At 46.5% G+C, this 25,563-nt stretch overlaps 2 long non-coding RNA genes across 2 annotated transcripts in view; both read right to left on the bottom strand.

Moving 5' to 3' along the window:
* LOC146820810 (uncharacterized) overlaps positions 1-10,847 on the bottom strand; it is a 47,751-nt gene extending 36,904 nt beyond the window's left edge. The window contains exon 1 of the long non-coding RNA XR_014962625.1: positions 10,798-10,847. This is a non-coding gene — a long non-coding RNA (uncharacterized LOC146820810). The remainder of the gene's footprint in view (positions 1-10,797) is intronic.
* The window catches only part of LOC146820809 (uncharacterized), a 144,682-nt gene extending 120,860 nt beyond the window's left edge, over positions 1-23,822 (bottom strand). Inside the window, exon 1 of the long non-coding RNA XR_014962626.1 lies at positions 23,759-23,822. This is a non-coding gene — a long non-coding RNA (uncharacterized LOC146820809). The remainder of the gene's footprint in view (positions 1-23,758) is intronic.
* Positions 23,823-25,563: the final 1,741 nt, after the last annotated feature.

The following is a 25,563-nucleotide window of genomic DNA, read 5'->3' as shown; positions in this document are numbered from 1 at the left end:
CTTCTCAGCACTCTTGTTTCATGCACGTTCCCTCTGGAGCAACCATGCGCCGAACATTATATAATTTATAAAAATATTTTGCAAATAAATATTGATGAATCAAATAATGGATGTTGCATCGCTTCATGTTAGAATGTTATATTGAATATTTTGAGCTATCCTAAATGATTTCTTTTGCAATTTAGCTCTAAATTTTGAAAAGATTTAACGGGATGACATTATTGTGTTGTGGTAACAATTGAGTTAGGACCATTGTTTTTTGTATTGATTCTATTCCCAGGTCCCTGACTTTCGGGGTAACCCCATTTTTTGTAATGGCCAGGGCTTTAAGTGGGCCGGGTCCTTCTGGTGCTCAGCACCAGCAGGTGCTGAGACGGGTCCCTACTGGGCTTTCCATTTTTGCCCTCAGTGTGAAAACAAAATCTCAACTCTGCAGCAGTACCATGCTTTACTGCCTTTGATGTAACTTCAGAGACTCATTATAGTTCTTTCGTAGTCTCATCATGTCAGAACTGAAGCATTTTCAATGTTATATACAACGAAGCCGAATTTGGTGCTTATTTATCATATGCAACTAATAATAACCATTGACAAAACCAATAATCCTGGCTTGTTGTAGGTGTAATGATACTTGCTGTATTATATATCTGGATGCAATGACAGAAGAGGCATACCAGTCGGGCGGCACACTATGCTAGGCACAGATTTTTCGCTTTTTTTGTTTTTAAGCCATGCCCTTAATTACATCCACCAAGCCCCTTTGAGAGACCCCTCCTAGTTTTTTCATCCCATTTAAAGCCCTCAATTTTACCTAACCTGCTATTACTTCATGGCTGGACCACCGCAATGAAGACCACCCATAATTCCCCCAGGAGGGTAGCTTCAATTGGTGCAGTAGGTGCAGTTCAACCGAGGCCCAGAGGCCTGATGGGCCCTCAGAATCCTGATTATTGCTGTATTTCAATGTTCAAACAGCGACCATGGGCCCATTTCCTTCCATGCACATGCCTGACAACTTGTAGAACAATCTCACAGTGTGAGGAGGGGGCGGAGCCTTGAAGGGGGCAGGTCCTTGTGTAGAGAAGTACCTATAAGGCAATTGTGAACCCAGGTCCCCACCCCGCCCCCAAGTCCCCTCCTCCCCCTAAAAACAAAAAGCTGACTGAGGCCTGTGTCGATGTCTTGGGGTGTTTTCTCGCCCCTTAATGGACGTCGGCAGTTCAAAGCTTCACAAAACGAGCAAAAAAACACTATTTACAATGGGTATGAGCTGGTTTTCCCCGCCACTGTGTGATATCGGCTCCTCACAGGGAGACCTTGAGATGGGAGCCGATATTGTGTGTCACACTGTGGCACCATGTGAGTTGACAGGTATACATGCACTAGGGCCCATGACACACCGGAATCCCTCACCGTATCAAACACACTTTGCATAATAGTCCAATGTAATCCCGTATCAGGTTTCCTCTCATTTGTGTCTTTGATTCTCTGCTTCTTTTAAAACATTAAATTTAGTAACATTACCTTATATTGCTGCATGGTTTTACAAGTGAAAGCAGAGCTCAAATAAAACTGACTATGAATGAATGAATGAATGAAGATGTTCTTGTATAGCGCATGCTGCAAACCATTGAGGAACTTTGGCCATCTCATCTTTGGATCGAGTGGATATTTTTATTTTAGTGTGTGATATTAATGGGACAGGAGCGCATTATTAGCAAAATATCAAACAATGTCTTTCAAATTCACAGTCCGAGAAACATTAACTATTTTTAAAGCATTTAGATCTCTAGGAGAAAAGCACTTTTTTAGTAGTGAATATTTCACCGTTTGATTATTCCACAAGAAAAAGTTTTTCAGTATTAAACTTATTTAAGGTCATATTTTTCATGTTTTTTTTTTTTTCAAGCCAGCTAAATTGAGTTTCAAGGCACCTGGTTTTCAGGTCAACGTCTTGGGAGCATTTATATTTAAATTAGCAAAATGGTATCGCCTTCAGCTGTCCCTGCACTCTTGCGAACTAGAGTTTTGTGGCCAAGACGAAAGCAGTACTTTCTGGTCCCAGCCGCTTCTCTCTTCTCAGAAAGCTAATGAGACGGTACAAGGAGACCGGTTTTCTAATCGGGCATTGCCCTGAGAACGGCTCCGATGATGCATTGTATTCACCCGGAAGCCCCGCCCCGGGGCCCGAGCTTGACCTGAGACAAATCCAAGCAGCGCAAAAAGCAAGGGGTGGTGACTGGCAGGATTACATTCTTCTGAGGAGATTCCTCAACTCCAAGGCATTTCAAGTCAGCCATCTTTTGCAAATTGCCTGGTAAGAGGTACTAAAGTCGCATATATGGAAGGAGAATTTGGTTTTCAAGTTCGGGCTAAGAAGAATAGTTCCAATGATGCTCTTACTGTGGTTCACTATTCCAACACCCCGGCCCTACACTTTATTACCCAAAAACAGACAGTACCAAGTGCATGACATTTCGGATTGCAAAGAATAGTTTACTTCCCATGATTTCGTCTGCTGATTAAAATTTTAGTAAGCACCAAAAGAATGTAACATTTATTAATTAGCAGATGGGCCAGATTGACAAGAGTCCCCTGGATAAAGTCAGAAATGTGCTAGTTTTGAGTTTCGCCTACTTTCAAAGCAACTGTCCAACTTTTAGGAATTCGCCAATAACTCCTGCTGTACTGTTGGGAATCTTCAATCAGCGCGCCACATGTATAGTAATTTCCGCTTCCCGCTTCGTAACTGAGCAGATCTTGGTTTCCCATTCAGAAATGTGGGACTGAGGGAACGAGTCCAGATCTTGAATGGGGTCAACGGGCAGACCTTGTATACAGGACAGGGTGCAGATGCAGAATTTCTGCGGTTAACCCCTCACCTTTCCTGTGCTGGATTGGGCCAGTGCAACCAGGTTGCGGCTGGTGCTTGAATGGAAGCCATTTGCCCCAGGGGTGGATGGGTCTGTAAGTGGAGAGCTGCATACACTAACAGTATCTGGCACAACTTGAGCGTGTATGTCCAAGGTAGGAGAATAGCTCCTAATGGGAGCTGAACCCCAGAAGCTTCAGCAGGAACGTACACAAATTCAGCCTTCATGTTAATTATATTGTCAAACATGTCCCCCCCGGTACACTACGCCAGGCCCGCCCCTTTTCATTCCCGTTGCTTCCTGTTGCTTCCTCTTGCCTCCCTTGTGCTACTATACCGTTTGTGTGTGATTGTGGGGTATGTGTGACTGTGTGTGTGTTGTGTTTGCGGCTGCGGGTGATAACCCCCCCCCCCCCCTATTTGTCCATGTGTGTGCCTTTGTGCCTCTGAGGATGTGTGCCTGTGAGTTTGCATCTCTTTCGGTACGTTTGGATGTGCGACCTTCTGCATGTATGCTTGTGTGTGTTTGGAGTGTGAGTTTGTGTGTGTGCCATATAATAACAATCATTTTGATGGCATCGTATGTTGTAACACACATTTTATTGGCCCGTTTACTGTCATGTATGATATTGTAATTTCTGATGTTTATTACTTGGCACAGGTGGTTTTATGTCACATCGGTTACCCTGCATAGTCTTTCTTCACTACTAGCCATGGGGATGAGTGCAGGCCCTTGATGAGATGGGGGTAGTGAGCACCATATTATTTGAAACAGACTTTAATAATAGAGCAACTACTACATGAATATATTGGAGGGCCACTAGCATACATGGCACCACACCTGGCTATTAATAGCAATTCTAAAATCATTTTGGTTTCTAAAATGTGATTTTTTTATGGGCTTATAACTGGTACAGGAGCAATGATGGATAATCTAGATCCCACTACCAGAGTTAAGTTCCATTGTAATTTATCCAGGAATACGATTTATGTATAGCTGGTATTTCTACAGAGGAACGCTGTAACAGACACTGCTTCAGTGACGCATCATAAACATTTGCCTGATTTGCATTTATTGTTTCTTCTGGAGGGTAATATTTTTAAGGGGCACCCACATTAGACGCAGGTGCAGAGACGTTGTGCTCCTGGCTACTGTGACACACCACAATGTACTGAAATATTTCAGAAGTTGCACTTTAGAACTTCCTGTCAGGCAAGATTTTTTAGTAAACTATGGCATGCCTGCCCTGTGGCAAATAGGATATGCTGCTTTATTGTGTTATGGTCAGAGGAATGTCATGGGGAATCTCTGCCCCATGTACAGAGTCAAGGGTGAACACTGCCCACAGAGGTAATAAGGTGGAGGTGAAATGCAAGCGAACCCCAAATTAACCTGTGCTCAACCCTCTGGTAGAATGGCACAAGCAGTCAGGCTTAACTCAGAGACAATGTGTGAAGTATTTATGCAGCACTTCAAACAGTTGAAAGGTTAATCCTGCTGAACAAAGTACCTTAAATCCTCTTTTCGGAGCGTTGTGAGAGCCTGCGGCAAGGATGTATCGAGCAGCGTTGGTTCCTGTGCGCTTCAGGCAGTGATGCGTGGTCTGACATCGAGGATGCGTCGTGCAGCACCAGTTCCCATGAAGCTGTCGACGAGGCTTGCGATGGGAAGTCCTTCATCCGGGATGCATCGCACAGTGGTGATTCCAGGTAGCTGCGGGCTGCGATGAGAGGTCCAGAGTGGGAGATGCGGCATGCAGCAGTGGTTCTGATTCAGAGCTGAGAGGAGATGTGTTATGCTGCATTGGTTCTGCACAAAAGTCCACAACTGGGCTGGCAGAGCACCTTCAAGACCACTTCCAAGGGTCCAGGATTGGGGTGGCAATACTTGGGGGGTGGCAAGTCTCACAGCAGACAAAGTCCTACTGCTGGGTTCCAGGTGGTTGAAGCCTTTTTTGTCCCTGGTGCACTGATCAGGAGGACAGCCAGCTAACCCTTGGAGTAAATATGGTGGTCTTGGTTTTAAGATGCAGGTCCAGTCCTTCTCATATAGACAGCAGGGCAGCAAAGTAGAAGGACAGCAGAGTAGCAGTCCTTCTTGTAGCAGAGCAGCACAGCAGTCCTTCTGAGTCTTCCACAGGTTCAGAGGTGAAAGAGTTGGGTTTGAGGGTCCAATATTTATACTTGGTGCCGGCTTTCAAGTAGAAGATGGTTCTAGAGGTTTCCATCTTCCAGAAGTGTTTGGAATCTCCTGCCTCCCTGCCCTGGCCCCAGCTTGTCAGGGGGCACAAAATACTAGTTTCAAACCCTTTGTGAGTGTGCTGAGGCAGAGGTTTTGTCATGTGTAAGTGTAGTAGGAAACAGCTTTGCCCCCTATCGAGTCAGAAATGGTCCATCCTGCCAAGATGTTGGTTGAGGTGTGTGAGGTTCAGACATATGTTGCTGCTCATAAGCTGTGGTGCTGCAGATCTGATGATCTGATGGTACAGAAAGCCACATTGCCTGTTGCCATCTTTTGATACCCGCTAGACTTTGATACAGAGCAGCAGGATGCTATGGACCAACGACAAAACATCAGCAATGTAACACTCTTGACAGAGAGGCATGAAATGAAAGATTATATTTATTACTCTCCATCATACACGTGGAAGGAAAGCATAATTTAAAGATAAAAAAGCAAATATATGAAACACTATCTACATAAATAGTTATGGCAAGTACACAGTACCAAATGGAGGGTGCATCTAAGTCTAAGCATGTAATAAGGGTTGTTGAATGGATATAAGAATTGACCCTCCCTTTAAGGGCCCAATACAAGTTCTACATGTGGTATCTCCTCAGGAATAATCAACCTGCATAAATATGAGTTTACCAGGTCTAGACTTGCACCCGGTAAGGACTCCTTTATCGCTACTTCTGAAAGCAGGTGGAATTAGTGGGAAGAAAGGGGCCCAAAAAAGTGGGGGGAAATGTGGAAAGGACTACCCGTGTTATTCCCAATTCTGGCTTAAAAGTAATAACTGCCCATCGCAGGGGCAGAAATACAGTTAACAATTGTCAATTCCAGACCTGGTACTCCTTTACGCCCTGTGCTGGACACCTCAGAACCTACTGATGGGATCTGTGATATGCTTGTGCACTTCATGAAAGAGATGTAAACCTGGGACTTCAGTGGTGCCATGCCCAAGCTCACACTGTGCAACGGCACTTAGTCTGATGACGAGGACGGACAGGATGCCACAGAGGCATGAGCATGCTTACATTCAATGTCCATGTCTCACTCTCTGAGCCTGATGGGGTAAGTAGGACTCAGGAGTTCTCAGTGTGGTTTGAAGGCCCCTTCGTTGGATTTTCACGATTACATAACCAGTGATTAAAATTAGGGCTGTAATCCTGTTTTGGGCACCCGCACCAGAATTAAAAGGCAGAATTACCCCTTCGCTGCGGGGGTAATTCCCCCACGGTGCGGGGGTGGGGGGGTCGTGGCGCCGTGGTGCTCGTGACGAGCCCAGCTCGTCATGAGTCACAGTGGAGCTGTGCTCATGACGAGCTGGGCTCGTCACGACTCCGCCCACTGATTAATTCGCCCGCACAGGCGGGGAATCAATTGCGCGTGGGCGGACCGCGGCCGTTATCACGAGCCCGGCTCCTCATGAGCACAGCTCCACTGTGACTCATGACGAGCTGGGCTCGTCATGAGCATGGAAGAGGTTAAAAGTGCAAATTGCGCCTCCCGAGTTTTGCCAGGAAAAACCTAGCAAAAACCAGGAGGGCAGTTAGCTCTAAATGCTGGTTTATGTGAATGGGACTTCGTAAAAATGTCTGGGCTGTGCACAGTTCCTCATTCCGACGCCTTGGTGAGCTGCTGTTTCAGACCAGTAGTGTAGAGTCATGTTTTCTGGTCTTTCCGGTTTGTACTCATTGATGTCAACTCTAACAATGTCATGTATTTCAGCGCTGCATTGGCCCCTAACGTGTTGAGTTTTTCTTCCAGGAGTGGTGGAGCTCCACGTTGTTTTGGATTGTTGCTTATCCAAACTCAAGACTCTGCTGGAGAGTACATCACACCCATAGTGGAGGGTTGCTACTGCCCCCTGTTGGTTGTGTGGAGAATGATGGGTGGTGACAGTGATTGATCATCATAGGTCATAGGTGCAGGCAGAGATGTTTTAAGGCATATGGGCAAAGTGGGCTCTGGCCCAGGGCCCCAGCCTCTCAGGGGCCACTTGATAAAGCCATCCCTGTTCTATAGTCTCTTTCCCTGATGACCTTGAATAATTCTTAAACAGATCGTTTTAAATACCGTTTTCTCTTAATGTATTTTTAATGTGGGTGATGTGTGTGTCTGTTACAGACATTTTTTAGAGTAACATTGTGTTGATGTTTTATACTACATCCAGAAATCTTTTAGAACCAAAACATGACCTCTCATATGAGAAATGGGAGGGTGTCTGAGAGATTATTTGCAGTAATATTAGTGAGCTGCTGTTGTGCAACAATATTGTCACTATCCCTGAATATTAGATGTAAACACATTTTGAATTTGAACGAGTGCGCAAGTGCACTCAGTGACCTGGTCAAAGAAGGCATTGAAAGAGCTGAAACTGGATTTCAAATTAAAAGCTGGCCCCTACAGGGGCCCCCAAAATACGTTTGGCCCAAGGCCCCCAAAATCCTTACGATGCCCCTGGGTACAGGCCTCTTTGCTAGGGCCCCTAGGAGATGAATTTCCCGACCCTGTAAAAAAAAAGCTGTAGTTTCCAGTAGCTATCGTCTTCTCCCACTGGTTGTGGGGTGTGTTGCCAAATGTTATGCCACAAGAATTTTTGCTTCATGAATGGTGTACTCGGGGAGGATACATTGCCTATCACAGAAGATGGTGATTCCATTAATTAATGAACATTCTAGCTCCTTGTCATTGCTGCAGTCCCCGGAGCCTGCACATTGGAGTTTTAAACTCCCCTGGTTCCTGAGATACAATGTACATTCAACCCAGGGGCCTGCCCTGGAACAATGGATTGGCTGAGACCAGTTTGGCTGTCTGTCTCACCACTGTTTGGCCTGTGGCTTCCCAAACCATATCCCAGTGGCCATTTGCTCCCCCTCCACCCCCCATTTCTGGAATAGGCCTTGGAAAACATGAGTATTATGTCCCCCTTCCCTGATGTGCTGACAAATGAATTTTGAAGGTGGATGGATTTTGATCATGACTTGGCTTCCAGCCAGTTCCTCATATGTTTTGATCCGTCACAGCCAGAATTTTGCATCTATCTTGACGTCAAGCTGGACCATTGCAGCACCAGCCGACAGGAGAATGATATAGCAAGTCGGCAAGTGAGGAAAATCTTACTCCACATCACCTCCCGGCGAGATTCCTCAACACGGGTGGTCCCAGATGGCCACTACCGCTTGCGTTGAGAAACTTTCCATTCACGTTGAGGAAGCTGCCACTTGAGTAGAACATCTTCATGAGTTGCAGAACGAAGCAGCGCCCTCTTGCGCTGCGCATGGTGCCGTTCTTGCTGATTTTCCAGCGTGGAACATACACCCGCTGCTAAAAATCAGCATGAAGGGCGTGACCTAATGCACTTCGCTGCTTTAAGAGCTCCGTGTAGCGGGGCAGAGTTTTTATGGTCGCTTTGCGGAGTTCCTCGTGTGAACTCCGCCCAGGCCTACTACTGTCAAGCCTTCTCTGCTCATTTTGTAACTAGCCCACTGACTGGCACTGAAATGTAGCCTGTAGAAAGTAATTTAATCTTTCACAAATTCAAGCTGTCTTATGGTCTTGCTATTTGTGTACTATTGGGCTAGTTGTGTCCTAAATCTAAACCAAGATGACCCGTTGCCTGCCCCCACTCCCTAGTGCAAACCAATGAATCCATCGGGTGCTCAGAGCTCATCTACACCTGCAATATTAGGAAACTGTGATCATAAGCAGTTGTTTTTGCAACACATGCTTCACATTTATTTACATATATTGAGTGCTTGCATCCTATTTCTAGATGACTGCGCTTATTGCACTCTACTAGTTAAGACCCTGAACAAGTTTGGTCCCTGCTAACGACTCCTGAACTGTTCTTTGGGTCCTGGACACCACAGTGCACCAATCACAGCGGTAGTTTGAGACTATCTAGATTTACTTTGCATGCCTGCTTACTCTTGGTGGTGGGCTATTAAGTTGTGGGCACCGTGTCTTCACTCCTGGCACAGCGCCGCTGAGTTACTTGACTTGAACCAATAGCACACAAAAAATCAGCAAAGAATATTGAGGAAGATGACTTTGCTGCATACCTTTCAATGGCATGGGTACATCTTGACATGACACCCTCCAGGAAGGTTGTCCATACCCTCGCATCCAATGCACGGGGGGCTTTACGTCTTGCTCAGTCTCTTTTCACTTTGTGAATGGTACACTATGTAAACTGAGTAAGTTAACTCCTTTTCTACAGAGATCTGGGCAAGTAGTTTGAAATCCCTGGTTGGATGGGCTAAAAATCTCATCCTTCTGAGTTTAACTAACTGGGTGATGCTGAGTTTCATATTTCTATGTACTAGATGTCTAAAAATATTTATTATTTACATGTAGCTTGTTATTACCATAGTGAGTTATTGTAAGTGTTGAGTATGTTTCTCTGCCAAAACCTTGATAGGTAAATCAGTTTTCTCTGCTATATACAATCCCACAATTAAATTGCATAAGTAGGAAGGTTAATGCAGTATCCCAACCTCAACCCCCAAATACCATAGCCCCAATACACCCCAAGCACTAACCAATGTGTGTGCATGTAAGAGAATCCAGACACTTCTCAGCCAAAATGACTAGAAGGTGGGACGGCATCAGCCTTCTCTCAAACACAGCGCCCCATGTAATGCTCAAAGTGGTGGAAGCCCCAACAGGGCAACTTGGCATCCTGCACCAGTGCATACCTGCCAATTCACACGGTGCCACCGTGTGACACATGATATCGGCTCCCATTACACAGTCTCCCAGAGAGGAGCCGATATCACAAGATGGCAGGGGAAACAAGCTTTTTTCCAGCTCATTTCCCGAGGCTTTGAAGTGCCGACATTCCTTAAGGTGTGTGGAAATACACCGGGGCATCGACACGAAGCTTTTATGTTTAGGGAGAAGGGGGCTTGGAGGCGGGGTCGGATTCAAAAGTGCCTGGTAAGTACTTCTCGTCAGGAGGCTCCGCACCCTCCTCACTCACACTGTGAGATTGTTCTTTGAGTCGGCATGTTTGCCAGTGCCACACAGTGGCACAGGCAACCGGCGCGCTTGTGCCTCCTGGCTTTCCAATTGAAAGAAAGGGGACTCGTTGCAATTGGACACATAGGAAGGGGCCCCTCCCCAGGGTCTCACTGCTATGGTGTAGTGAGCGGCGCCTCCTATGGCCTCAGTTGCAAGGAGACACTGTCTGCAGGTTTGTCCTGCAATTAGACCTCCTGCCCGGCAGCCCACACAGAGGCACAGGCTCCACACAAAGATGCCGCAAGATACCTACTGCAGTTTAGCGCCTCCCCCCCCCCCCATATTGAAAAGCAACTCTCACACCCTCAGCCCTGTATAAGCTGTAAATGGCTTGTAGGTGGCTGAGAGGGAGTGGCAGCAGCCCAGGTGGGGTCTGCACAAAGCAGTTTCAGGAGTAGGGGCATCTAGTGAGATGCTAACAGCCCTGATTGTGTCACGTTGTATGAAAATTAGAGGGGCCTCGCACATTCCCTTTGTGCTTTGGCCACCAAACATCCCAGAACCGTACCTTAGCCCCAAAGTTCAACCCCGAAATGCATAACAGTATGTTTTGCTTATTAAAAAAATTGGCAGCGCGTTTTTGGGTCATCACTGCCGAGGTGATCCTTACATTACAAAGTGCAAGTATAACAGCACAATAAACTTAGCACAGCATCCCGTGGAATGCACTTACCCATTGCACAGAATGTTCCTTGCAGCTTCCTGCTTTCTTTTCTCGTGGTACATTGCATAAAGAACTGATGAAAACCAGTCCGGCTAACAGCACCAGTTTCATAAACTGGAGCAACAGGTCTGCCCTAGGCCCGCGCGTGGGCCCAGTTTCAGTCAGTTTCAACCGGAGCTGGGCGCGCGGGCTGTTAATAGCCCGACTGCACCTCTAAGACGCAACATCAATCAAGTCCGGCGGTGCTCCGAGTCATACATTAACAGCCGTTCTTCCAACAGAAGTTGCCTAAAATATGTTTTTAGTGAGAAATGGCCCTGGAGAAGCACCTCTTTGCCTGACGAGTGTAAATAGCCAGCCCAGCAGATAGATGTCAAATGCCACATAATTCCAAGTCCGATGGAAATGGGTTGTTGAGGTTTTGGGGGGGTTTAAGTATATATAGTTGGCCCAAAGAGAACGCTTTTATAGAGGCACATTTCAAGCAGGCCTGTGGCCCAGAAACAGTCACGATATGGTCACGAATGACACCAAGCCGAATACAATGAACATCAGACCTAAAGTAGGAACTGGCTGGAGAGTCACGGATATCTGGGGATATGGGAATGCATTTCCCTATCTATTGGGGCACTTCATTTACAGCCGAATGAACTACGAGTGAGTGGTGAAGGAAGTGTTGGAACATGCAATGATATATTTTCAATGAGATATGTCCAGAACGTATTGCCATGTGAATTAAAGGGAAAGAAAATGCAATCAAAATTAAGAACCAGCATTGGCAAAAAAAAACAATAGGTCTTGCCTATGCAAGAGCTATAGGCTTTGCCAATGTATTTTATAATCATGTGGTACTCCAGTGCGACTGCCGTTCAGCATGGCTAATGGTTAGTGTTGTAGAGGAGAGCTGCATGGAGTGTTGTAGAGTGGAATAGAGAAGAGTGGAGTAGAGTGTCATATAGTGTAGGGGCATAGAGTATCGTGTATTGGAGTGGCATAGAGTGGAGTGGCATAGAGTAGAGTTGCACAGAATGGCATAGAGTGAAGTGAGGTAGAGTAGAGTGGACTGGCGTGAGGTGCATTGACGTAGAGCATTCCAGAATATAGTGGCGTAGAGTGCAGCGGCCTAGAATTCAGCAGCGTACATTGCAGCATAGTAGAATGCAGTGGTGTAAAGTAAAGTGGTGCATAGCGGAATGGTGCAGAGAAGAGTACAGTGGCATAGAAGACAGTGGCGTATAGTACATTGGTGCAGAGCAGAGTAGAGTAGTCAGAGTAGAGTAGCGTAGAGTTGTGAGGAGTAGAATATAGTGCAGTAGAGTGCAGTGGCAAAGAGTCGTGTGCTGCAGAGTGCAGTGGCGTAGAGTGCACTGGCATAGAATGCTGTAGTGCAGAGTAGAGTGACGTGGAGTTCAGTGGTGTAGAGTGCACTTTTGCACAGTAGGGTGGTATAGCGTGCTGAGGTGTGGAGTAGGGTGGTGTAGAGTAGAGTGGTGTAGAGTGCAGTGGCATTGAGTACAGTGGTGCAGAGTAGAGAACATTGGAGTATAGTGCATTGGTGTAAATTGCAGTGGTGTAGAGTAGGGTGGTGTAGAGAAGAGTAGAGTGCAGTGGAGTGCAGTGGAGAGGAATGGTGTAGGGGAGAGTAGTGTGGACTGTTGTAGAGTGTAGTGGCATAGAGTGCAGCGGCATAGAATTCAGCGGCATATAATGCAGCAGCGCAGATTAAAGTGGTGCATGCAGTGATGTCGAGTGGCGTAGAGTGTATTAGCGTAGAGTGCAGTGGTGTTGTGTGGAGTGCCATAGAGAGCAGTGGCATAGAGTACAGTGGTGCAGAAAAGAGTTAAGTGGTGTAAAGTGCAGTAACACAGAGAGCAGTTGTGTAGAGCACAGTGGTGTAGAGTGCAGTGGTTTTGAGGAGAGTTGTGTAGAGTGCAGTAGCATAGAGTGGAGTCGTGCAGAATAAAGTAGAGAGGCATAGAGTGTAGGGGCATAGAGTATATTGTTTCAGAGTAGAGTGTAGTTGTTTAGAGTGGAGTGTTTCAGGGTAGAGAGCAGTGGCGGAGAGTAGAGTGACACAGAGTGTGGTGGCGTAGAGTAAAGTGGTGTAGAGCGCAGTGGCGTAGAGCGCAGTGGTGCAAACTAGATTAGAGTGGCCTACAATGGATTAACCTACAGTGCAGGGGCCTAGAGTGGAGTGGTACAGAGTAGAGTGCATTAGAGTAGAGTGTATTGGTATAGAGTGCAGTGGCATAGAGTGTAGTTTTTTGCCAAGCGGCATAGATTGAAGTTGTACAGAGTAGAGCAGAGTGCCCTAGACTGGATTGGTGTAGAGTGCAGTGACTTAGAGTGCATTGTCCAAGAGTAGAGACTTGCAGAGTAGAGTACAGAGGTGCAGAGTGGAGTGGCGTAGAGTGGAGTGGTGCAGAGTAGAGTGCAGTGGCGTGGAGTGGTGCAGAGTAGCATGGAGTGGCATAAAGTGGAGTATTCATGGTGTGCTAGCTCACTGCCATTACAGACAACACATTTTCAATTCAAACGACCATTACACATTGCACAGAAATACAATTTCACTGATAAAAGTATACACTGCACAAATAATAATGTGTGGAAATGGCATTACGTGGTGTATCTGATTTGTTTTGATCTTATTAAAGTATTTGTTTAAAATACACTTCAGAATAAAAAAAAAGCTTTATTTGTGTTTTCCTGTTTGTGTTATATTCTGAAATACATGCGCAGTTCCTTTTTAATATTGCTATGTTCTAGTAAAAAACCCTTTCCTACCCCCCAGTATCCAGCAAGATTGTCACTTAAATCCTCTCAATTTGAAGTCAGAGAAAAAAAAGTAAACACCAAGCTCCCTCGGGAGATAGATCCTGACATTTGACCTCTGTCTTTGAATTGCACAGCAATGTGGCAAGATAAGAACAATATTTACAGGCCAGTTTACAGAAAGGAGCACTTGTGGAAGAATACAAGGAGAGGTAGTATGAAAAGGCGTTGCTCCTTGGGAGGGACGAACTCAAGCTGAACAGACTCAACCAAATTAAGCCAGCAAAGAGACAGCCGGAAAATGTGAGTTACAACTCACAAAGCGAATGGCAAGCAACAGGCAGAATACATTTCCAGGGAAGCTTTCTGAACGCCCCCAAGATTTCTTTAGCAAATCAGAAAGCTGTGCTATCTGCTAAGCTTCAACCTAAAAAAACAGTATTACACATTTTCTTAACCTGAACTTTGCTAAGTCAGTGCAGTGTCAGGAAAATTGATGTAAACCACCAGTGTTTGTGTATACCATGAACATGTGCGCAGATAGCATTACACATGTCAATTAAGCTCATGTACCAGCCCTTTTTTTATAAACACTCAACTTCCTTTTAAGTAGCGCTTTAGAAGGGACTACAGTCATTTCTAAGGGACTCACCCTGAGCCCTTGTGAATCCAGTATCAGGCATGAACTGGATTGAGTCTGTTCTGTTGGATTTACGGCAGATCCAATATAATTTTTCCCCAGGGAAAAAATAGGAAAGATGTAAACAGAGGGGAGAAACCTTGTAAAGAGGAAAAACTACAGTATTGGTTGTACAATGCTCTAACCTAGCATTCCAAGCACAAAAACTCAGTTTAGATAGGGAATACCAACACGGTAAATACGACACTGCAGCACCCTTTAGCCCTCATTATGAGTTTGTTGGAATAGGGTGGGGGTATTTACCAGGTATTTACCAGGGTGAGGTGTGTACCACATATAGCAAATAACTCCTACTCTGAGTTTTTAAAAGAAAAATGGGGCACAACATGGTGAATCATTTTTTAAAACACCCTATATTGTATGTTATGCCTTTTTTCATGGCCTCTCCTCCAATACACTTCAGCAGGTTTGATCTGCCAGAAGTTATCATGGCAAAACTGTGAAAGTGTGATAAATATTACACAACAACATGTTTCCACAGGGAGTGGAATATAGGCTGTAACTTGTAATGAGGTTTTCTGTATTTATATGGGGTAATATTGCCTCACCAAAGACCGGGAGCTATATGACATAAGGTGAGCACTGGCGGGGGTCACAGTTTTGGGATGACTGGTGTGTCCAGTACTTGAAGGGTTGGAGCAATGTTATTTTGCCACTTTATAAAGAGTAAATTGGGGCTTCTCAAAGGTGCTTCAAAAGCCGGTGATGCTTTTGGCTAGAATTGGAGCTATACTTTTTGATGCCTTTAAAGTTAATAACGAAACCTTACACAATAGCATACACAAAGCAATATAACACCACAATTAAAACATAACATGGCACATCACAACAAAACAGAAAGCAACAAAAAAGCTGCAGTACATTAAAACAAAATTGCATTGCAATTAGGTGTGGTCGATACAGGTAAGAGCGGTGGGGCTATGGGGCGGGCGGGGAAGTTAACATACAACGGGATAGGCAAATTAAAATAAATAAATAAAAACACTTACCGTGCAAGGTAAGTGGTTTTATTTGTTTATTTATTTAATTTTCTCTATCCCATCATATGTCGACATCCTCGCACCACCCCACTCCGCCCCACCGTTCTTACCTGTACCGTCTGTGTCTGATTGCAGGAATGCAGAACAAAAAGACAGCAGCACAAAAAACGCAAGACATTATATTGCCAGCACAATAAAATGACACAGCAAAAGTGCACCAACATTCTTGTCACGCATAACCACCTCCAGAATCCTGTTTTTATAAGGCGTTAGGAGCAAGTACTGCCTTAAAAGAGTGAGCCCAAAATGTTTTTTGATCTGGACCCAGGATTCATAAAACGAGACGCCTAGTGCATCAGTTTCCTGAAATCCATTAACGTGGCTATCTCCGACCAGGTCCTCAGATACAGTCACTTTGTGGTGTTAGGTGACCTCAATATCCATCAGGATAAACCCATTGAGCCCAGGGTCATCTCCCTGACCGAGTCCCTTGCAGTCTTTAACCTGGTCCCTTATGTCTCCCACCCTATGCACAATAAGGGCCACATCCTCAACCAAATGCTCCCCAATGCAGAGCTCGAGGTGGATCTGCCCCTTCCAGTGGTGTGGTCGGATCATTGCCTTATCAGTTTCAAGGTTTCTAGGTCAGGGAGGGGTCTTCAGACCCCACCAAGAAATGGGCAAACATTCAAAGACTTTTCCACTGAGTCTCTCCATCTGCTCTAGAGGAGGCGTTGGATACCTCCACTCCTCTGCTATCAGACGATCCTGAGAGTGATGCACTCCAACTCGAGACCTGGGTGGAGCACAGTGCTGATGTGTCAGCCCCGATGCCCACATGTACTCCCAAGAAAGCCAGACTTTCTGCCCCATGGTTTAACGAGCTACTGAGAATGAGGAAAAGCACCCACAAACGCCTGGAAAGGAAATGGCGTAAAAAAAAATATTCTGACGATAAACTTGAGTACAAACTGGCCTTAAAAGCCCATTATACAAAAATCCTCCATGCCAAAAAAGCTATCTAAAAGCTAAAATAGAGATGTCCAGCAACAAAGGCAAGGATATCTTTAAAATCATGACCATCTTCTCCGCCCCTCATCTATTGCTAGGGTTTTACCCCTCTCTCCCGAATGGACTAATCAACTTGCAACTTTCTTTCACAATACAATCGTGACTATTCCGGACTCCTTCTCTACGGGGTCATATGAGGACCATGAGCCTGCTGACCATTTAGCCCGGGCGGTGCAACCCTCCTCAAGAGGCAGCCGGGCTCCTATACAGTTTCCTCTGCTACAACCTGAAGTATCCCTTGATATCATCAAGAGTCTGGAGTCAAGGTCCCCTGCTCACCCCTGCCCAGCAAAACTGATGGTCACGGTGGACACGTCCTTTAATCCTGTGGCAAATAAGGTGCTTTATTCTTTCCTTACTGCCGGCCATATGCCTGTTATTTGGAAACGTGCTAAAATTCTCCCGCAACTTAAGAAGCCCGCTGCTGACCCCTCAGTGTCAGCAAACTACAGACCCATCTCGCTATTGCTGTTCTTCACAAAGGGTCTAGCTAAATATGTCAATTCAGTGATCTCAGACTACGCTGGAAAAAAAATAATCTCCTGCACCCTAGCCAGTAGGGTTTTAGAGCCAACTATGGTACAGAGGCCGCCCAACTAGAGGTCGCGAAGCATATCAAGAAGAAGCTGGATCAGGGGGCAAAGCCATTCTGATTTTATTAGACCTATCTGTGGCCTTTGATACCGTTCCTCACGCTAGACTCCTGGACAGGCTACAGGACTTTGGAATAGGCAGCATCGTTCTGAAATGGTTTTCCTCCTTCCTAGAAGACAGGAGCCAGGAAGTCTGGACCCCTTCCTTTGCTGCCTCCATCCCAAGTCTGAAAGTGGAAGTTCCTCAAGGCTCTATATTGAGCACAATTCTTTTCAACCTATATATATCGCCCTTGGCACCACTGGCAGAGGCGTGTGGCATAAAAATGATTTCTTACGCTGACGCCACGCAGCTCCTTTTCACCTGCGACAAAGGAGCTAACTTTGAGGGTGAGAAGATCAGTACCTGCCTCTCAAAGGTGTTTTCGTGGTTGAGGAGGAACCAGTTTAAATGCAACCCAGAGAAATCAGAGGTCATCTTTTTTGGCTCCCGGCCTGCTGACGAGTGGAAACGCTGGTGGCCCGTGGATATGTCACCTCCTCTCTCTGCACAAAACTCTGAAAAATCTGGGCATCATGATGGATGGCACTCTCCCAATGAGATCTCAAGTCCAATCGGTAGCAGGCACCTGTTTTGGGCTTCTGTGGATGCTAAGGAAATTTCACCCCCTTTTGTCTCTTGAGCACAGGAAGACCGTAGTCCAGGCATTGGTCACCTCCAGACTGGACTATGTCAATGTTCTGTACCTGGGCCTCCAGGAGTATTTGACCAACCGCTTACAGGCCGTCCAGAATGCTGCCGCCAGAGCGGTCCTTTTGCTTAAGCCCAGGACTCCTATCTCCCCGCACCTTTAGGCATTACACTGGCTCAGGGTAAAAAAGATGATCAGTTTTAAAGCTCTGGCGCTATTCTTCGAGGCCCTACACGGAAGTGACGCGGAGTACCTCAGAAGAAGAGCTACGCACTATGTGCCACCTAGAACCTCGAGGTCTTCTACATTGAGCCTGGCAGCCACCCCCAGGATACGCCGTGTCCAATAGGCGGCCACTCTTTTTGATTCCATGGAGCCCCTGCCTGGAACCTTCTCCCACTGACTCTCAGAACTGTGACTGACGTAGCCGTTTTTAGGAAAATGCTAAAAACCTGGCTTTTCCGCAACTAAATCCTGGTCTCCTGTTTCTAGGGGTTGCAGCTGGTCTGATAGAGTCTTTTTAGCGCCGGGACACTCTGCTGAGTAGCTGCGTGCTCTATAAATGCTCTTTCATTCATTCATTCATAGTGCTGCACATAGTACGGATCATCGTCATCCAATGAAATGGCACTTAACAGAACTACCTCGGAAAAGTGAATTACTGAGTCAATCTTGCATAACCGGAAATCAATACTTGGCTCAGGGGTGAATGAGGAAATCACTTGGATATCTAGTTGCTGTGCAGGACTTTAAGTGGGCCGGGTCGTGCCGGTGCTGAGCACAGGCATTTTTTAAAAGTGGGCCTCAAAATGGGTCCCTATCGGGCTCTGTTTTGTGCCCTGCCATGCACAGCCGGTTCGTTTTTTTTCGGACTGCAGTGACAGCAGGCACATCGATGTGCGCGTGATCACACTGCTCACTTCTCACTAGTGGAGAAGTTACGGCATGACGTCATGCCAGGTGAGTGTTGTAGGGCAAGAGAAATCCTTTAAAGAGAGTCATTTTCTCTCTGGACTTCCCTAATCTTTTTGAAACGTAGGAGCAGCAACATCTTGGTTGTGTCATCAGGGCTTTAAGTGAAAGCGTTTCCAATATTATATACAACAAGCAATAGTTGCTGCTTATTTATCTTATGCAACTAACAACCATTGACAAAGTCATGGCTTGTTGTAGGTATGATGTTACTTGTTGTATCATATATCTGGATCGGATCGGACGACACACTATGCTAAGCACAGATTTTTACCTTACTTGTTTTTAAGCCACACCCTTAATTACATCGGCCACGCCCCTTCAAGAGACCCCCCAGTTTTTTCATCCCAATTAACCCCTTGTGTGCCCTTGACGGAACCACGCCGTCATGAGCCACGGGCACCGTGTGCTCATGACGGCGTGGTTCCGTCATGGAGCGGCCGCTCCTCCCACGCGGCTCGAATTCCCCGCCTGTGCGGGCGAAATAGAGAGTGGGCGGAGTTGTGACGGAACCACGCCGTCATGAGCACAGCTCGCCCGTGACTCATGACGGCGCGGTTCCGTCATGAGCACCGCGCCACCGTGCTGCCCCCAAACCCCCCCAGCGCAGCGGCGGAATTCGCGCCGCAGCGAAGGGGTTAAAGCCCTATTGATGTGTACATTGAGGGCTGCAATACCTTGTATCAAACTAACAAATAAAGGGCCGGGTCAGACTGGCCTAACAAGCTGTCTGACAAGTCAGTGTGTGAGCATTTTTTTTCTTGCCTGGATGTGGTCTGTTTTATGGTCTGATGCTTTTACTGTTGATTTCCCTGATATTAAAACAAAACATTGACTGCCGCATGCTCAAAATCCATGCAAGCTTCCGTACCTTTCAAAGGACTTATCTTTACAAGCTCAAAACTGCCCCAATATGCATACATGGGCTTCTTTATTTTAACTAATTCATTAATGAGGTGCACTTTTATTTTTGTGCCCGGGCCTATTTTCTGTCCCATTCCAACATGGTCGAACGGCCACGAAAGCCACGCAGCTGGTATAATGGGCCCTGTGCGGCGGTGAAAGCTCTCGTGCTTCAGCAGGAAGGAAGCTTGCACGTGCTGTCGGCAAATCTCCCGTCATAAGCAAACAAAAGCTGTGGGCGGTAGCTGCATTCCAAGCAGCAAGGGGACAGCAAGTCTATCATATTTAGCCACGCGGGCACGGGTGATACCGTCGGCAGCTCATAATGGAACACTTTGTGGTGTTTTATTTGTCCGGCCCATCGTTACAAGCTAAGCCTCCTCTGGCTGAAACAATGCGCTCCTGGGTGGGACGTTCTCCGAGAGATACATACAATGTGACGGACTACAAAGAGATTCTGTTGAGCCCCGAGCACACACAATACATGCCTTGACACTCAGGAATGTTTGTGTAGAATGTAGATTGTCCCTGCCGATGATAAATAAACAGTGTGGTGTTTCAGGAGTTGTTATCAGGCTTCAAAAAGAGTGAGGCGGCGAAGTTCATGGTTTCATGCTGGGGATCATTTTTGGAACATGCAAGCTAAACATCAACAAGAAACAAACAAGCACTGGACGTGCCATGAAGTCGGTTCTAGGCAAACTTGTGCGTTTTTTGTAACTTTTATTGCAAGCATTCTTTTAAAAAACGTTTGTATTGCAGTCATTTTCTACAACGATAAAACAAATAAAAAAGAACGAAAACACGTAGCCACTTATACAGGTGCAACAACATATTTTAATAATTTTTTTTGTTGCATATAATTGTTTTAGAACAATAGTGGTACTTTCTAGCAGGCAAGTATGCTTAGAGGGAGTATAGAATTTGTTTTCAGTTTTAATGCACATCAAAAGAAAATATAATTCTTATTGGTATAAAGAAAATACACTACTGACATTAAATTACTGTAACCAGTGGCAGCTGCTCTGCAATGGCGGAGGAGCGTCGCCCCACTGCATGGCTCAGAGCCAGCAAATGAAAAATAAAACGATGTTCTAGCATCGTTTTATTCTTCATTTGCCGGCTCCGAGCCAGCGCTGTAGGGAGGGGCAGGGCTGAGGCATGGGAGGGGGAAGAAGAGTGCTATGTACACTCCCTAAGTGTGCATATGTTTTTAGCCAGCCTTCTCAGGCTGGCCAAAACGCACATGTGCATTTATGTTTCTCTGGCCGACTGCATTGAACAGCCGGCCGGGGAAAACCCCACATACTCCCTGGTCTGAGCGGAGCATCTTTCTAGTCCACTCAGACCAATTCCCATGCTGCTCTGCAGCATGGAAATTGGATGTGAGTCTGTCCCACGGGCTGACGGGACCAGGAAGAGGAGAGGTTGCGCACACAATGTCAGAGGCAGCCGGCACTTCAGGTAAGTTCATTAAAAACAAGATATATTATCACTAACCCCCCCCTCCCGCATTTCCTCCATCCGCCTCACCACCCTTTGTTTGTGGTGGCCGCTACTGTCTGTAACCCAAAGACATCGTTTTGCTCCAATAACAGAGGAGCAGAGGAGGAGTGTTTTGCCCACTCCTAAGTGCCCATGACTGTTTGGCCGGGCCTCTTGGGCTCAGTGACTGGCTGAGTAGCTGAGACACTCCAGGCACCCAGACACTGGGCCTGCCTGCTTTTTTGTCCCTGGTGGAGATATGCTGGATGTGGTTTCATTCACTCTTTGTTATTAGGGGTGGGAGGCAAACTCAATTCCGCCGGCGGAGTTTGCAGAGATTTGCTACTCCATGCTCTGCTTTAGAGTGCGAAGTTCAGCAAATCTCCATCAGTCGCCAGCGGAGTGGAGTTTGCTTGTGCACTCAGTGGCACTCACCCCTCATTTGTTGCTCAGAGGCTGCTACTCACCTCTGTCACCTGTGAACCATCTGCAATCTCCACACAACACCCAAATAGAACCTCCCTATGCAGATTCAGCAGAGATAAGGGGCTCACCCTGCTGCGCATGGGAGGGGATATTGTTGAGTTAGGCAGGGTAGCAATTTAGTCCTAAGCCAGAGGGACCCCTACGCTAGTACCACTGCCAATCTTATCTAACTTTAGGGGTTGGAGTACCTGTCGTCCTTTGCAACGCTCATCTCCTGATCCCGAGCTCAGAATTCTTTCCTGCTTCTCCCAATCTCCATCCAGCTCCAGGAACCAGGGGCATGGACATTGAAAGTGGACTCAGGAAAGGGTCATCATACTGGAGTCAGAATTATGGAAATAGAGAGCGGACAGGTGCAGCTTTAACAGCTCCTAAAAACTCAACTATATTTCCTGCAGTGTTGCCTACTTATGGCGTCCTTTCTCTCTTTCATTGTTCCTGTAGGAACCAGTCAGTTCCTGTGCCATCAGTAGTGAAGTCAGTAAACAACCTGTCTCCGAGGTAGCAGGGAGATGCGCTGGATCGACCGAAGTGGAGACTGGAGCCGAGGTGCCGGGCCGGCAAGGGAACCGGTGAGATGAGGGAAGCAAAGGTAAAATTGGACAATGCAGGGGCACAACCTTCTTTTTAAACTTGTACATACATTGTACAATCAAATCATGCAGGTAGATACCCTTCACCAGCCTAGAGGTGGCTGAACAATATACTCCAGCAGCTCGCGGAACTCCGCAAATTTTGGCAGAGTTTTTCAGCAACTCTGCGGAATTCCACGGAGTGGAACTCCATGAGCTCCACCAAGGTCTATTTCTTATTGACTCCCACTGGCGCCTCATCATGGTGAAAGACAAAGGGTCAAGGGTGGTGCAAGCTAATACAATAGTGCAGTACATATTCCCTGGGCCGGACCCCAGGAAAAGGGGCCAGAAGTTCCTGTGGTGCAGGTGTCTGCCAACTGCCCACAGGGCACCACTGAATACTGTTCGCAATGCAGGAATCCAGACAGGCGAAGGTTACAAAAATAGATGCAATGTTCATTGACATGAATCATTTGTGCCTTGACCTACGTAAGGTAGTGGAATGGGTGACTACTGCTTACGAGGATGTAGCCACGCTTAAGATGGAAATCAAGGACCTTAAAGCCACGGTAGCAGGGCTCAAGTGCACCGTGATGCAAGTGGAAGAGCATGTAAAGGATGCAGAGGGGCGCTCCAGGAGCAATAATCTGTGCTTTATTGGTTTCTCTGAGACGGCGGAGGGCCCCTCTGCAGAACTTTTTCTTGAGGATTAGATTGTTAATACACTCAAACCCAAGTGCCTTTCAAAATTGCTTTCCAGAGAAAGGGCTCACAGTGCATTGGCAGTGGCGCCGAAGCCGGGGGCGCCGCATAGAGAGATGCTAGCCCGTATTTTTAACTATATGGATCGTGATATAATATTACAACATATGCGCACCCATAGCCCTCCAAGGTATGAGGATAAAAAGATACAGAATTTCCCTAACTACAAAAGGAGGGTGCAGGACCTCCGAAACACCTTATCTGTCAAGAGAAAACTGCGAGAGCATAATATAAGGTATAGCCGGATGTATCTAACCAGACTGCATATTCAGCACGATGGGAAGGTACACATCTATGAAACACCAGCGTCCTACTATCTGGACTCCATAGGCTTGGTCCGTGAAAAGTATTCGGTGGCATGGCAAATCCAGGTTCTGAATAGGGCGATGCTGGGGCACAATTATATTAGATGAATACAGCTACTGTATGGGTACCCGTGGGCGAGAGTATGAACCGGCAGATATGTTTCGGCTGAAATCCTACTGTAGAGAGGCACTAGACAGGGGTACCCCCCTGTCTCCATTAATATTCGCATTGGCGTTGGAGCCTTTGGCATGTTGCCTTCGACAGACTCAGAATATAGGGGTCATATGGGGTGACAGCTCAGATCATGTGGTGTCATTATACACAGATGATGCTAAGATATACTTGCGCAAACCTGACATGTCTGGCCCAATAATACTCAATGTAATGCATGGATTCTGGGAATTCTCTGTACTCCGAGTCAATAGATAAAAGTCGGCCTCTTTCCCATAGGGCAACTATGGGGTTTACCACTTGCCCAGCTGCCGTAAGTTGGGATACCATGGCAGGTAGAGTGTTAAATATCTGGGCATTCATGTCACTCATGGAGAACAGTGGACATATGACCTAAACTTGGACCGGGTGATTTCGAATCTGGGACCTGTTATAGCATTTTAGAACATGCTGAAATTGTCCCTGATGGGGAAAATATCACTCATAAAGATGGTGGTCTTACCCGATGTTTGATTGTGCTGCAAGGCGCCATATATGAGATACCGAAGAAGGTGTTCCTGGAGTTTGGTCAACTCCTGGTGGAGCTCCTTTGGGATGGTGGGCGAAGCAGAGTAGGCTTTAGAACCCTTCAGAGAGAATGAGACAAAGGCAGCATGGAGGTCATTGACCTGGAACTTTACTACTTAGCAGCACATTTACAAAAGGCTTTCCATTGGATGGATGGGGAGCATAACTGGGACAGGGCCTTGCTATATGGTGCTTGTGATGGTCACCAGCTGAGGGTGCTACTGATGCCTGATGTATTTCCACATTTTATCGGTCAGATGGGCCGGGTCTGGGAGAGAGCAGTGTGGTGGGTAATAAGTAGAGCGCCATAAACTCCAGAACTAGATATGTGGATAGTGTGCCCATTTGAAGAGATGTACCGAGCGATGGCAATAGACCATTGGTAGGAAGGAGGGTGCATTATGTTGTCAAATTTGCATCCGGCGGGTCGCTTTGTAACCCTGGCAGATGGGATGGAGACATTAGGGCTGGGAAACTGACAGTTTCTCAAATATGCTAAAATAGTAGCCACGGTCCAACGGCTCTGGCCGTCATTCCCTGAGGCCCATGAGCCTACACAGATGCTGGTGACACATCTTTCTATAGGGGGGCGACGTAAGATCATTTCACATCTTCCGTGTGCTCCGCGCAGACAGACGTTTAACTTGCCCACTCTTGGGTGGAAGCAATCTGACAACGCAATATTGGTGAGTCTTTGGAGCCTAAGGATTGGCCAAAGATACATCCAGCTGAGCGAAAGCTCTCCGTTAGCGCGCAGTTTAAGCTGATTCAATTTAACATGGTGCATATGACATATCTTTCCCCTAAGAGGCTCCACACCATTTACCCATCCAGATCACCGGGCTGTCCTAGATGTGCAGGAAATATGGCAGATTTTCTGCATATGGTGTGTCGATGCCCGGTTATCATGCTATATTGGACTGGGATACTACGCCATCTTCAAGGGGTGATGGGCTGGGACATGCTGCGTATGCTTAAACAGTGTGTGCTGTGACTACTCTCCAAAAACCTGAAGAAGAAACTGAGTCGCTGCTTTACAATGTTGGGGTTAAGAGTTGCTAAACGGCGTATAGCGATTCGTTGGATCAGCCCTAGACCCCTAGACAAGAGGAATACTGCAGGGATTTACTTGAATGGACTTGAGCAGAGGAGGCACACATGAGGCAAACGCTTAGGGATGGCAAGGTAGCAGATGACCTCACCTGGGGAATTATGGTAGAAGCAGTAATGGAGAATTCCGTAGAGGCTAATGGGGGGCAATAGCAACGGGCAGGAAGTATGGCTCGGTGTTGCAGCTTGTTGGACACTCAGGATTAGTGTGACCTCTCACGACATGTACTGAGATAAACAGATCCCCCATTGACTGTAGGTTCATAGGCGGCTGAATGTAGGAGGGATGGGGACCGGTGGGGTGGGTGGGTTATGCTTGAAAGGTAGATGGGCATTACAAGAAAATCCTTTGATGTCCATATTTACTTTTGTCAAAAGCATGCTGCATTGTTCTGGGCTCCCTCGGCTTCTCTCCCTCTTGTGTTACAATAGAATGTTCACCCTGAGATACATAAGGATCCTGCATTGCGAGGGGAGTTGGAGCACGTGTGGACTACCCGTGCAGTGCTTCACAATATGCCTATAGGATGTAAGAACAGCACAGTTGTGTACTGCTCTTTTGCCGATGTTCATGGCTGGCTTTCTTGTTTGTAATTTGAAATGCCAATAAAGAAATTACAAAAAATGAGA

This window comes from Triturus cristatus, chromosome 6 (genome assembly GCF_964204655.1).
Source record: "Triturus cristatus chromosome 6, aTriCri1.1, whole genome shotgun sequence".
NCBI classification, from domain to species: domain Eukaryota; kingdom Metazoa; phylum Chordata; class Amphibia; order Caudata; family Salamandridae; genus Triturus; species Triturus cristatus.
The sequence above is the reverse complement of the archived record's forward strand: the minus strand, read 5'-3'. Positions and strand labels throughout refer to the sequence as shown.